Raw genomic sequence first — 15367 nt, 5'->3', positions numbered from 1 at the left:
TTTGCATCTGAAAGCTCATCTATCCATCCATCCATCCATCCATCCATCCATCCATCCATCCATCCATCCATCCATCCATCCATCCATCCATCCATCCATTTAATTTTATTTTGCATCTGAAAGCTGATCTATCTATCTGTGTATCCATCCATCCATCCATTTTATTTTTTTTATTTTATTTTATTTTATTTTGCATCTGAAAGCTCATCCATCCATCCATCCATCCAATTTTATTTTATTTGATTTGATTTTACATTTTATTTTGCATCTGAAAGCTCATCTATCTATCCATCCATCCATCCATCCAATTTTATTTTATTTTATTTGATTTTACATTTTATTTTGCATCTGAAAGCTCATCCATCCATCCATCCATCCATCCATCCAATTTTATTTTATTTGATTTGATTTTACATTTTATTTTGCATCTGAAAGCTCATCTATCCATCCATCCATCCATCCATCCATCCATCCATCCATCCATCCATCCATCCATCCATCCATCCATCCATCCATCCATCCATCCATCCATCCATCCATCCATCCATTTAATTTAATTTTATTTTGCATCTGAAAGCTGATCTATCTATCTGTGTATCCATCCATCCATCCATTTTATTTTTTTATTTCATTTTATTTTATTTTGCATCTGAAAGCTCATCCATCCATCCATCCATCCATCCAATTTTATTTTATTTGATTTGATTTTACATTTTATTTTGCATCTGAAAGCTCATCTATCTATCCATCCATCCATCCATCATTTTATTTTATTTTGAATCTGAAAGCTCATCTGAAAGATCTATCCATCCATCCTATTTTATTATTTTTTTTTATTATTTTATTTTATTTTATTTATCTATTTTAATAGTTATGCATGACATGTGCTTTTAGTATATTCCTTAAATGGCACTCATGAAAACTGAAAATAGGAACACACAAAATGAAAATTCTTAATTAATAAAAAAAAAAAAAAAAAATTCATCCACTGATTGCATTCACATTTCACCTTTAAATACAACATTTGAATAACTTTTGTTAGTTAGTTATTGTTATCGTATGGCTTCAGATGCAAATCATGCAATATAGTCCACAAATCATGGACTGTTTGTATGATAATTTAATAGTGTTTTATGGCTGCATAACCAAACAATAGCCTTAGACAAGTTGCATGAAATTTCATGTAAACATTCTTTCTAATCAAGTGAATGACTTTGACTATCACACAAAATAACAGCAAACCAAATCCCTTTGTTCTCTTCTGTGTAACTTTGTTTCTTGTCATTTAACAGATTCTTTTTAACCAAACTGACACTCATGCTGATTGCAGGGATGCAGGGACGGTCCCTCTGGAGCTAGACACATTTAAAAATCTCTTTTACACACATTATACTACTTATAGGTTGATTTCTTCTCTTGATTGTAACCTGTAACCTTTACATTGACAGCGCAATGAGACAGCATGACTTATCGACTGCATCAACAACTTAATAAGACAAAAGGTCAAAACTGAATTGTAGCATTGACCTTGATCTGTATTTCTTCCTTTAAAGTCATGCATAACCCCTCTTACATCAGCTTTCAATGACGATCCAAGGAACAGCTTTGGGTATATAAACAAAAGCAGAACTTAGGACAATTGAGTGCCATTGTTTGTCGTCAGCACATGACGTTCTCTTCTATTGTGTACTTCTGAGTTCTGCTGCACTGTAATAATACCCTGCAGAGAAAAGTACCCAACAAACTCTTTGCCTTTGTCACCAAGTTTTAAGATTTCATAAGTTGAGATGCCTATAGATGCCTATAGAATAAGGCATATGTGGTCACAAGGTTGTACCGGTGATTTCTGATGCAGTTTGCACAGTTGCACCTCTGACTTTGTTAGCTAAGGAGAGTTGTTTACTGAACATTGTTATGTGTGCTGGTGCCTGTGCAAGAAGGGTTTTGTGGTTATGCTAATCTGTTTCCTCTTGTGTTCTTTTTTATTTTCACTCTATGCGTCTGTATCTTTCTTTCATTTTAGAGTGAAAGTTATCCTGGGTTTGGTGGAAAATACATTTTGGTTAAGAGAAATGTAAAGATCCTTCCTTGAAGGAAAATGCCATTGCTAAATATTTGGATCTTGAGTAATAAAACCATAATGCTTTCATAAAGTAGGCTATGACCTTATATGTTCTCCCTCAATATGCACAATATGATCATTCAAAAATCAATCAAACAGTACCATATATAGACAGATATGGGTATTAATCAGTCTGCAGTTGTTTAGCTGGGTTTCCTTTAATCATAACAACCAACACTTCCTGTTTGTGCACAAATGTCTAGGCCCACACATAATGTAGGTTTTTGCTTTAAATCCATTTTGCAGAACAAAATTGGTGCAGAAATTCAATAAAAAGGCAGCAAATTTTGTCTGGGCGTAGCAATGACACATGACGATAACATTATGTGATTTTAATAATAGTACTAATAAAAAATACAATTAAATATAACAAAAAAAAAAAAAAAAAAGCATAACGACACATTGAAATAAATATTCTGCTTTCCTTATTTAGCAAATCCAGAAATAATTTGTGGTATATTGTATTGGATTTGCAGAACTGCCATTCTTAGATGAGATATAAGAGATTTTAGTTCAACATGATGCAAGTTTGTGCCTGAATAAAATCCTATTCCGATTCTGTCTACCTCTACTATCCTAAAGGATACATTTATGGCATGAGGATTGATTATCTGCAAGAAAGAATGAGTGTAGACATTTCTAAAGATTTAAGAGAGAGAATAATTGACCAATGTTTGCTCCACCCTTGATCCTCTCTCAGCAATTTTTAATGGCACAAACACTTTCCCTCACAGAACATATTATGTGAACATTTGCCTCTAGGGTTCGATAACAAGCTCAATATACTCTCACCGATACTGGTGAAAGTCTTCCTCTCCATTTGGGAGTTTGTGAGTTGCTCTAGATTTCAGGTTAGAGTTCCTAATGTCTTTTTGTCCTGCTGAGTTGAGGACATACAGCTGTTTTTTGTAGCTTGACGGGCAGTAGCAGATCTGCCTCCTGGGTGGCTAATTATCTGGGTGGCAGGCAGCAAAACTTGTGCTTGTCCTGATTATGGTTGTCCTATATTCCCTCTTTATGGGGTTTTTCCAACAGTATTTCATTTGGTTGATGCTTCTAATGTATTCAAATGTGGTGATAGGGTTAAGTGTTCTAACTCAATTCATTGCTTTATTTTGTCAATTGGCTTGGCATACTCATTTAAAACTAATGATCATGATGATAATGCGTATTTATTAAAGGGGACCTATTATGCCCCTTTCACAAGATGTCCCCAGAATGTGTCTGTGAAGTTTCAGCTCAAAATACTCTACAGATCATTTATTATAGCTTGTCAAATTTGCCTCTTTTTGGGTGTGAGCAAAAACATGCAGTTTTTGTGTGTGTCCCTTTAAATGCAAATGAGCTGCTGCTCCCAGCCCACTTTCCAGAAGAGGGCGGAGCTTTGACAGCTCGTGCTTCGGTTGCTCAACAACAACAAAGCTGGAGAATCTCACACAGCCAAAATGAGGATTGTCAGTAACGGTGTTCAGCCTTACATTGTTCAAACCAGAGTCGACACTGATGGAGAGACTCAGGAAGAAGTTACGACTTTTGGAATGTTTCTGAATGGTTAGTGGATAAATTTATGTAGTTGCTGTGGAGTTGATTCAACTCATCGACTAGCATGTGTCGTCATGTTCATCTTTTGTATAAATCCACCGTTGAATTGACCCTTGTTTGTGAAGCAGTCCGGTGTAAAATGAAGACATGGCAACAGCACTCTACTACAACACTCTCTAAGAGTGAGGTTACTGTTGCATGTTCTCGGGGGCGGGTTTATGTAAACTTTGGAGTTTGTGATGTCACCAACTCGGGAAGAAGCTTGTTGTAGTCCCTACCAGCCATTTGTCCTTAAAAAGCGATTTCTTTTTTTAAAAAGTTATATTCATGGGCTTTTTGTGCCTCTAATCATAGAGGACAGTAGAGAGCAGACAGGAAATCATTGGGCAGAGAGAAGGGGCCAAAGGACCTTGAGACGGGAATCGAACTTGGGTTGCCATGAACGCATTTGCGCCATATGTCGGCGCACTAACCACTATGTTATTGGCGCTGACTAAAAATCGATTTCTGTAAAAGAAAATATCTCCCTTGCATTGAGCATCATAACTCTGCAGATGTTGTTTATGCTAAAAAGCAACATTACACACTAAAGTTAAAAAAAGTGAAATCATAATCAACAACCCCTTTAAGTAAAATTAATAAAATTGCTAGCAAAACTGTCTAAAAATATGTCAGATGTGGTCTGCTTGTTGTTTGTTGACTTGCTCTACATAGATGTACCTGCCTCAGTACTCAGAAAAGACTGAGTGATTACATAAATGCGGCATAAATCTCTTGAGAAATGTCAGTTATGTTAGCACAAACAAAACAGCCACTTGACGCAGTTAGGTTAGGCTTGTTTTCAGTTTTTACACATATATTTAAGATTAACACCTTTTGTGTGCATGTTTGCAACACCAGACGCAACCACAAGATATTTCAGACACTACTAGAGAAGTGTCATTTGTGGTTTTGGGGTCGAGAGAATGAAATCAACATATTTTGATGTTCGTCATGGTGGTGCAGTTTGTTGTTATTCTTTGTCAAGTCTGAAATCATCACAAATTCAGATCATTCTGTAGACTTGAATAATCACACTTTGTTCTGGTTACAAAAGAAACAAATAAACAAGCCTGTATGAATTACCCAACACATTTAAAAGGAGCTTACCGAATGACACTTTGCCTGTTTAGTTGGGCTCAGCAACCAGAAGTAAAAATAAATGGGAGCTTAGCTCCAGTTAAGTATTTGAGTAAAATAATAGCTGATGGCAACATTGCACTGAAACCATAACACACAGCAAGAGCATTATCTTAATCAGAGCAATCAGGGTTATAGATTATTAGTGGAAAACGTGTCATACAATGTTAGAAAACTTTTGGCTAGACAGAATGATAAATTGCAAAAGAGTTTAAAGGAATAGCTTACAATGAAAATGAAAGATGCATTATTTCAGGTCTTTTTCTCCATCAAATGATTCATTGAAAGATTTGAGCCAAAAGAACATGCCAAAAAGAGCTAGATTTGAATGTTTTCAATGAATAGCAACTTACATATGGTCATTAATGCTATCATATGGCTTCAGAAGACTTACGTTTTATGATGCTATAATGCATTTACATACCTTATTAACTGTAATTGAAAAAAAAAATGGTCGGTGTACACCATAAACCTGAATAAGTTGGGCTAACTCAAAAAAATTTAGGTAATCGATTATATCAAATTTGAGTTATGATCTTCCTAATTTTAAGTAAGCAGAACTATCAAGTTTTGAGTTTGTAGTACTCATGCATGTTAATTGCTCCTAACTTGAAGTACTGAGTTAGCTAACTCATACATTTTGATAGCAATTAACATAAATGTTTTAGTTAATTAACTTTTTTATTTTGAGTTCTTGCAAATCAAATGAGTTATTTACATCACTGTAAACCCTAATAAGTTGTCAGTACTCAAAAAAAAATTTAAGTTAAGAAACACAAAGTTTAAGAGTACGTTTACATGACAACGATATGCTTAAAACGAAGAAGTTTTCCTTTTCAGTTTTTCGCGTACAGACAACACCATTATCAAAATGATCCCTATTTACACAGATCCGCAAAAACGACTTAAAATGCTGTATTCTGCTGTCAGAATCTGAACGTAATATGCATGTGCATGACATCATCATTTTCACAGATTTGCATTTTTGTTGTTTACATGGAAACTGTTTCAAAAACGTACTTTGAAACTTGTTTTCAAAAGTTTGCGTTTTCAGGCACCCGTGTAAATGAACAACCTAAACGCATAAGAAAGTTATGTTTTTAGTTGAAAATTGTGTCGTGTAAATGCACCCCCTTAGTAAGATTTTGATTTTGTACTCATACATTTTTATTTTTCTAAACTTTAACTATTCGAGTACACTAATTCATACAACTTAAAATTATCAGGTTATCTCAATGTAAATATTTTGCTAGCTATAACAAACTAATTCAGAAAATGCCAACTTGCTAATTTGTTAACATGTTAACAATAGCATGGTATATCTCTTACTGAATGAGTACAGCTACTTAAAACATGTAACTTACCTGCTCTCAAACCAAGCAGCATGTGCCACTTGTCACAATGATAGTAACTCTCCCAAAACCCACATTAACAGAAACTAAATTAGCATGACAAAACATTAATAACTACTAAATCTCCCTTATCATCTTTCACAAAAAAAAAACATTATATAAAACACTTAATTTTAGCATTTACTCTCCCTTTCGAGTGCCACGGGCAAAACATGTTGGGAAATAAAAAATCCCGGCCCAGTTTCAGTTAAACGTAAGTTAGTCTAAATGAAAAGAAATGAGTTCATACAACTCAAAACAATGAAACAGTTCAGTTTACTTAAAATATATCAGTTCTGTAAACTCAAAAGAAAAAGAAAGTTCTAGATACACATTTAGTTCATTTAACTAAACTAATTTGTTTAATTTAATTTTGTCTGATCAAACCAATTAAGTATTTTGAGCGTTAGAGTTTACAGTGTATATAGTTTTTTTTAAATTTTCTTTTGTTTTCACAGTAGAAAGAAAGTCATACAGGTTTTGAAGCAACATGAGGATGAGTAAATGATGACACAATTTTCATATCTGGGTGAACTAGCTCTTTAAATGAAGCCTACTTTATGTGCAAATGATCACGTTTGAATGGTTTTATATTTCATCTGAAACTTACTGAATGTCTCCTCTATTTGTGTAAGAGGAATCAAGGCTGTAATGATAGCAATAAAAGGGAACTGATGAAAGTAAATGTGTGTAGATTACATTCAGTATCTTTTAGAAAGCATATTCAATTTAGTCACATGTTTGTTTGTTGTCTTATCAGTGTCAACGGAGCCCCGGGAACCTTGTAAACACTCGAAGCCAAATGACTTTTACCATACCTTGTCAAAGTGCATCTCACGGACATAAATGAGTGCCGATTATTACTCAAACAATACAGTGAAGTAAAGTGCATGGATACAGCAAACAGACACTCCTTTTGGCTACAGTAAAGATAAAGACACTATTTATTACGTATATGTGTATGCATCTATGCTTGCATGCACACTGCATGTGTGAACAGGATGGGAACACTGTAGCAGTCGGATCATCTTTGTTTCCAAGGCAACAGCAGGCACCATACCACCCACACAAGCTAGACAGCGATCCCAGAACGGGGTTTCCTCTCACACCTTGTCTTTGCAGAGCCCGAGCTGATCCTGTCTATGACAGCAGCCGCCGTGCGTCATGGCAAGTGTTCTCCTGGCGTTTCACAACCGCCCACGGCTCCCAGAGCTCTTTCCCTCCCCTTCTGATCTCACGGCTATGAAAGAGATTTCTACACACCTTAAAGAGTCACTTCCGGCTCTCAACCAAGCAGAACGCTAACAGCCTTGGGCACATTAACGTCTACTGTTTATACTGTGTGATCTCAGAAATGACTAATTGCCACAAGCATATTTCTGATTAGTGGCGTTTCACTTGTAATGTCTTGTGAGACTGACATTGTTTTAAGTGTGTTAAAAGTCACTCAAATTCTCATGTGTATCAATGGCCATTGATGTGTCAGTGAATGCATTCGTTTGCTGGACTGGCCTCCATTCATTCACTGTATTCTTTGAGTATGACACACTGATGCATCAACTAGAAATTGCATTTCCTTATGCCCTGTGTGTGTGCTGCTTCTCAGAAAATGTGCCGTCTTATGTTACCTCCAGTGAGAGTTCACTCTAAGCTTCCTTCGACCGCAGTTAGCATGAGGGATTTATGGAGCTCAGAGAGGTACTTCTCAATTGAGTCTTTGTGTAGTACAGCTTTAAATAATCAAGTTTAACCCCCTTCTGTATTCAACTTTTTTTGTGCACAAATCAGTTTATGTAATGTGATTTTAGAAGTAGGTCTGGGATAAGGAAATTTGGGATAATTTTTGTAGGCATGATCTGGATCTTTTGATTAGTGCCTTGGCGGGATATCAAGGTTCACTTTTCACTTTATAATTTGCCTGAAAACTCTGCTTTTGTGTTTGTAATGATGTAGTATATTTACATATTATATATTGTGTGTAAGTCTGTCTGTCTGACTGAGTGTCTGCCCATCCATCCATCCATCCATCCATCCATCCATCCATCCATCCATCCATCCATCCATCCATCCATCCATCCATCCAGTATAAATAACTGTTGTGAAAACATCCATCCATCCTTCCATCCATCCATCCATCCAGTATATATAACTCTTGTGAAAACATCTGTCCATCCATCCAGTATATATAACTCTTCTGAAAACATCTGTCCATCCATCCATCCATCCATCCATCCATCCATCCATCCATCCATCCATCCATCAATTCATCCATCAATCCATCAATCCATCAATCCAGTATATATAACTGTTGTGAAAACATCCATCCATCCATTCATCCATCCTTCCATCTTTCCATCCATCCAGTATATATAACTCTTGTGAACACATCTGTCCGTCCATCCATCCATCCATCCATCCATCCATCCATCCATCCATCCATCCATCCATCCATTCATCCATCCATCCATTAATCCATCCATGCAGTATATATATAACTCTTGTGAAAACATCTGTCCATCCATCCATCCATCCATCCATCCATCCATCCATCCATCCATCCAGTATAAATAACTGTTGTGAAAACATCCATCCATCCATCCATCCTTCCATCCATCCATCCAGTATAAATAACTGTTGTGAAAACATCCATCCATCCTTCCATCCATCCATCCATCCATCCATCCATCCATCCATCCATCCATCCATCCATCCATCCATCCAGTATAAATAACTGTTGTGAAAACATCCATCCATCCTTCCATCCATCCATCCATCCATCCATCCATCCATCCATCCATCCATCCATCCATCCATCTGTCCATCCAGTATAACTGTTGTGAAAATATCCATCCATCCATCCATCCAATATATATATAACTGTTGTGAAAACATCCATCCATCCATCCATCCATCCATCCAGTATAAATAACTGTTTTGAAAAATCCATCCATCCATCCATCCATCCATCCATCCATCCATCCATCCATCCATCCATCCATCCATCCATCCATCCATCCATCCATCCATCCATCCATCCATCCATCCAGTATACATAACTGTTGTGAAAATATCCATCCATCTATCCATCCTTCCTTCCATCCATCCATCCAGTCTATCTATCTATCTATTTGTATCACACTATATAACAAACAAGTACACTAACGAAGAGAATGGCATTCTTCTCTTTCCGCCTAATGAAATAAAGACACATCCCTCCCCCTGCACCTCCAGGAGGTCAGTGACAGATGGGGCAGCTCTGAACTGGCTTCACAGACAGCTGCCAGGGTTCGGGGGTGAAATGTTAAAGGTCAGCTCTTTTAGACTGCAGATCCCTACATTGCACACACTCATGGCCTGACAGTCAGACTTGCTACAGACCCACTGTCAAAGTAGATTAAATCTGTCCCAAAGAGAGTTTGCTCTTGATGTGATTTGGGGGGTGTCGCTTCAGCTGCTGTCATCATTAATCATGCTGTGTGTGGGATTCAGGTACGAGTATGAATGGGGTACACATGTGGAGTGTGTTTGTTTGTGGTGGATGAAGGGGATGTTATGCTGACTGACTAGACTTTTCCAAAAGACACTCTAACGGGTTTTTCTCTCGTGTAAGAATATGCATGTACAATCTAAGCACAGTCTGTCACTGTTGCTCAGCCGGTAAAGGATATCCTTCCTGTGGATGTGAGGGGGTGTTTCAAGAATGCATATACACAAAGTTTTTTTTAAGTATGAGCTTAAGGTGACAACATTAGTTGTAGAAAATGACATGGCCACAGACATATTTTTAGCAAAATCAGTTTGATGCCTTCTTCACAGTGTATCATAAACTTTCTAAGGAACTTCCAATGGCACTTCCAATAAATCAATGGCTAAAGACAAAGAAGATCAGTTAGTTTTCCTTCTTCACGTGTCAAACACTGTGTATAAGACTGAAAAGAACATAATGCCATACTCAATTGATATCATTAGAACCAAACTTATAAAAAAGCACAGGTCAAACCACAACTTCCTCCAAGCTAAAACTCAATTCTCTGGTCTGCAGACATCATCATTTTAAACTAGGTTGTGGCCATTGGTTTTAAAGGTGTGGGAGGGATATAGAGGACACAGAAAGAGAAAGGGTTATATTTAGGCTTTTTAAAATAATGCACTACTGGGATTGACACCTTTTTGACATGAGGTTTCTTGTTCCACATCATTTCAACAACAATTAATTTTCTAAAATAAACAATTAAATAAAATACATGTAATAATTAATTTACATTATTTAGTAAAATATACATTTATAAAAGTAGCTATGCATATTTAGAGGGGTATGCATGCAAAACAGAGCAATGAAGACAACATTTTAAGAAATGACAAAAAAAAAAAACCAACAAATTTACACAGTAATATACCGTTTTCCATTGAAACAGTAATATACCATAAAACCAATGCATTCTGGGTAATATTTGTCATTTTAAGAAAAGAGACCTATAGGCTACTTTCTCGAAAACTACTACTAATATTACCCAGAATGCGTTGTTTTTATTGTATATTACTGTTTCAATTGAAAACAGTATTTTATTTACAGTTATTTTTTAGAGTTAATGTTTTAGCAATATACAGCAATTTTAGAGTTGTTTTTCCAACATTAAGACATTTGAAAGTATTGTAGTGAGAGAGTGTGTGTGTGTGTGTGTGTGTGTGTATATATATATATATATATATATATATATATATATATATATATATATATATATATATATATATATATATATATATATATATATATATATATATATATAAAACAATTTGACATTTTCTGTGATTTTTATTACTTTTTTTTCTGATTTGTTTTTGTTTTGTTGCTTATTTGTTTTTTGGACTATACAAATGCCATTACATTATATAACATTACATAACATTTCATTTTCAATCTATTTAATGTTTAATTTAAATAATGGCTGCATGTTGAGCACTTGATAAATAAGCTTTGTTTTGACCTTTTGTTTGACAATTGAGTTTCTATTAAGTTGGACGATATTCTGCCTTATCTTACAAAGCAATTTTGGATGATATTCTACCTTCTTACAAAACAATTTTTCATTTTTAAGTGGAGACCTGGCAAACTCTAGTCATTGTTTGACATTATGAGAAAAGTTTTAGGTGCAAATTACATGTTCTTTCTCAAAATGTCACTAAGGAAAAGCCCTTCGGAAACACAGAGACAGACTTCAATGCTCTGCCGGCTTGTTAAATGTGTAAAACCACGTTCAACTTCTAATGAAAGGGCAAATGAGTTTTTACTCGTCAGGGCTGTATCAGGTGTTCGCTGCAGTTGTGCTTTTAGAAATGTGCTGAGCCCTCTAGCTATATTATGCCTGCATGAACACATAAGGACAGAAAGACACCATGAAATAGAATTCCTTTAAGGAGTAACCAAGGCAATGCAGTGACAGGTGTACAGACGCACACACACTCCATTTCATTAAGTGAAAAGCTAAAAGGACTGTTTGGGGGCCTCCGGTCTGTGTTATACGCCCCAAGTGACAGACGTGCAGACTCGTCTATTGTGTGCTCAATGCCGTTGGGCCTCTTTCCTCTACCGCCGAAGGCTGTGCCGGGAGGGGCTGCTACAAGGGTCGCGTGCCCCACTTTCACAGCGGCAGATGGGGGATGAACCCCTCTCGCTGCTCCGAACCTCCGGACAGAGTGTGTCTACCCCACCTGTCAAGACCACACAAAAGCCAGACCGCTACGTCACAAAAGCCAAGATGAGTCTGCAGACTGCTGGACCCAAGGCCGCTTTTCATGCAGCACCAAGCGTGTAAACACAGAACATACTGATATTCAAAACGGGTCTTGTAGGGGGTCACATGAATACTAACAACATACATCTGCCATTGATTCTTCTCGGCCGACTTCTATCCTTTCCAAAATTCACTTTGCATAGTTGCTAAATATGAATGGTAATCATAAAAAAAAGTAATGTTTTGGGTTCCAATTCTGATTTGTCTTAATTTAAGGTACTTAACTTTTGAATTTGAGGAAGACACATTTGGAAAGCAGAAAAGTATGGAAAAAGCTTGTTTCCACCATGAATTCACACTTTTTTTCACAATTGCGAGTTATAAAGTCAGAATTGCTTGATTTAAACTCGCAATTGCATGTTATAATGTCCAATTGTGAGGGAAAAAAGACTGATGTTTTTTATCAGAATTGCGAGTTTAAAGTCACAATTGTGAGATAAACTCGCAATTCTGATTTTATAAGACGCAATTGTAAGTTAGGCTATATCACACAATTCTGACTTTATAAGACGCAATTGCTAGTTTATATCACACGATTCTGACTATAACTAGTTTTAGGGCCCTATAATACACCTGACCTGGCACAATGCGATGCAAGGTGCAGCGCAAGTGTGTTTGCTAGTTTGCGTCCGGCGCCGTTCGCGTTTTCCTGTTCAGCGCCGCCTTAAATTAGTAAATGCATTTGCGCCAGTTAGTGCGCCCATGGGCGTGCTGGTCTAAAAAAGAGGTGTGTTCAGGTGCATTGCCGGCACATTGCTATTTAAAGGAGCTGAAAATAGACTGCGCCATAGACCAACTCAAACCTGGTCTAAAGTCAATGGCGCAATATTTTTTTGTTAGAGTGCGTTGGTAGAAACTGCGCCTCTGGGCGCGTCCACAGTGTGCGTTGACTTTGCTTATTCCACACAGGGATGCGCATCACACATACATGCCATATATCATGATATAATATATCATGCCATATATTAAAAACAAAAGGATTACAGTGTAAAAGAATATTATTGTGTAGGCTACATAAATATAAAAATGTAATGATGAATAGTCATTGCGTGTATTAGAATTAGGCTACCTATTTAAAATTCAGCCTATTACTACTTATAATGATGAACGAAATTGGCTAATTAATTGAACAATCGTGCCAATACACACACATATTAACTGACTCATCGCGCGGAGCTATTTGAAAGCCTGCATCCAACGCAGACGACTGAAAGATTGACTGTCCACTTAACATGTAATATCAAAGTTAATATTAACTTTATATCTCGCAATTCTGACTTTAGGCTATAACATGCAATTCTGACTTTATATCACTTGCAATTGTGAGTTTAAATCTCGCAATTCTAAGAAAAAAAGTCAGAATTGTGATATAAAAAGTCACAATTAGCTACCTTATTTAGTGGCGAAAACATGCTTCCTTAGAAAAGTAGTTCTGTTGCCAAATGCTGGGATCATTTTAATTTCATAATAAACAACAATGAAGAAAAGATTTTCATAAAATACCACTAACAAAACTTAGTATATTGTGTATATTTACTTACACATTGTCATATGAACAACCAGCTAGTAACAACGATTTAGGTCTCACTCACAATCATAAAACAGTATCAGATTAATCTGAAAAACAACCGATTCACTAAAAGGAACCATAAGTCTTTCGCTCTAGTATCAGACTTTGTTTGTTTGCGTTGTGTTTCACTTATTACAACCAGCTCGCAAGAGTCATTAAGCTCGAGATGCACAGACCGATTGGCGTATGACATCAAAATACAGCAAGAGCGTTTGGAGAGTATACGACTCCTTATGCTTTTGAATCGCTCTCATGGTACTTTGATGTCATACGCCGATCGGTCTGCGCAGCGCCGACGCATCTCGAACAAGCCCTTTTTGCTCAAGGACCGGACTTATCTTGTTGCGTGGTAAGTTTATGCTGCAGTAAAAAGAACCAGGTCATAGGAGTCTTTCTTTATGGAATCAATTTTTAGTGATTTTTGATTCATTAAAAAAGCTCAATAGTCATTAGCTCTGGAATTAGACATCTCTGGTGCACTTTATCTTTTTAATTCACTGAAAAGAACCTGCTCATATGAGTCATTCGCTCGAGAATTGAACTTCTCTGGTCGTGCTGTATGATTTTGATTCACTAAAAAGAACCGGCTGACATTTGCTCATTGAGTCTTTCTGTATTTTGCATGCATAGTAATACAGGAAACACCTTCAGAGTAGTAAAATGTTCCTTTCTCGTCATTGAAAGAATCCATTTGTGAAAACAATAAAATGGAATTTAATGTTTAATGTTTTTATAGCCTAGTTATCGATTCATAACACTGTTTCCATTAAGTTATGAAAACTTTATTTCTGAATGTTCTCTGAAATGTCATGTTTTTTAAATGTTTTAAAAATTATTATTATTGTTATGCAGTCGTTAAGGAAACATTCCATGTTATCAGTCTGCAAACATTTTGAGAATGTTACTTTTGAATGTGCTCTGAACATTCTGAAACAAAAATAGAAAAATAGAAATGTAATGTTATCTGGTCTTTAATAATGTTCTAAAAACATTAGCACATTAGCACAAAGAAAAAAAAATACGTTTAGATAGTAGTAATAATATATAAACGTATTTTTTTTTTCTTTGTGCTAATGTTTTTAGAACATTAAGACCAGATAACATTTCTAATAACATTTCTATTTTGTCAGAAAGTCCTGAGAATGTTCCCTGTTAGCTGGGTTACACTACATTTTCACCCCTGTTTCTGTCTGAAGTGGCCTATCAGTAAGGTAATATGTTTTGACAGTTTGAAAGAACAAGAAAATGTACTTAGAGCTGGATTGTAGCCTGTGGAAATCCGTACAATTTGCATTTGTACTCATAAGTGATCTAAAGGCTGTGTGACGTATCAAATTTTGAAACTTTCCACAATGTGTTTGAACTAAAACTCATTTCACCTTTAGCCAAATGCCCTCTCTTTCTGTTTTGTACATTGATGTTGTTGTTCATTTCAGATCATATGTGCACTAGGGCAAAAGCAAGCAGGCTTATTGTTTTACAGTAAACATTGAAAATTACTCCATAATCAGAACTATAACTCTGTATGTATGTATGTTTTACATTGACTGCTGCTATAAATGCATATTTTATGTGAGGAGGCATTTGTCTGATGCGATTATGAATGGAGAGCACGTCTACAATGAGATGACATCATTTTGCTGTGTCACAGCACTGTCTGAGCGTGTTTGCCCCTCTCCATCTGTGTGTGGGCTGCAGCATATTCATGGAGCTCCTTTAGGAGCATCAGTACGTCTCTGCCAGTCAGAGTCTGAGCCCTGCAATTATATGT

The 15367-nt window shown here is 36.3% G+C and overlaps 1 protein-coding gene across 4 annotated transcripts in view; it reads left to right on the top strand.

The window, feature by feature from the left end:
- LOC137002447 (dynein light chain Tctex-type 5-B) overlaps window positions 1–15367 on the top strand; it is a 72225-nt gene that overhangs the window by 16619 nt on the left and 40239 nt on the right. The window contains exon 1 of one of the 4 annotated variants that reach the window (XM_067362091.1): window positions 3465–3673. The exons of the other annotated variants lie outside the window; for them this stretch is intronic. The gene's annotated coding sequence lies outside the window, so the exon portion shown is untranslated. Of the gene's footprint in view, window positions 1–3464; window positions 3674–15367 lie in introns of those variants that run through there. 4 annotated transcript variants of the gene reach the window in all.

Source organism: Chanodichthys erythropterus, chromosome 16 (genome assembly GCF_024489055.1).
Source record: "Chanodichthys erythropterus isolate Z2021 chromosome 16, ASM2448905v1, whole genome shotgun sequence".
Taxonomy (NCBI): Eukaryota; Metazoa; Chordata; class Actinopteri; order Cypriniformes; family Xenocyprididae; genus Chanodichthys; species Chanodichthys erythropterus.
Note: the sequence above shows the minus strand (reverse complement) of the source record. Positions and strands in the feature narration are given on the sequence as shown.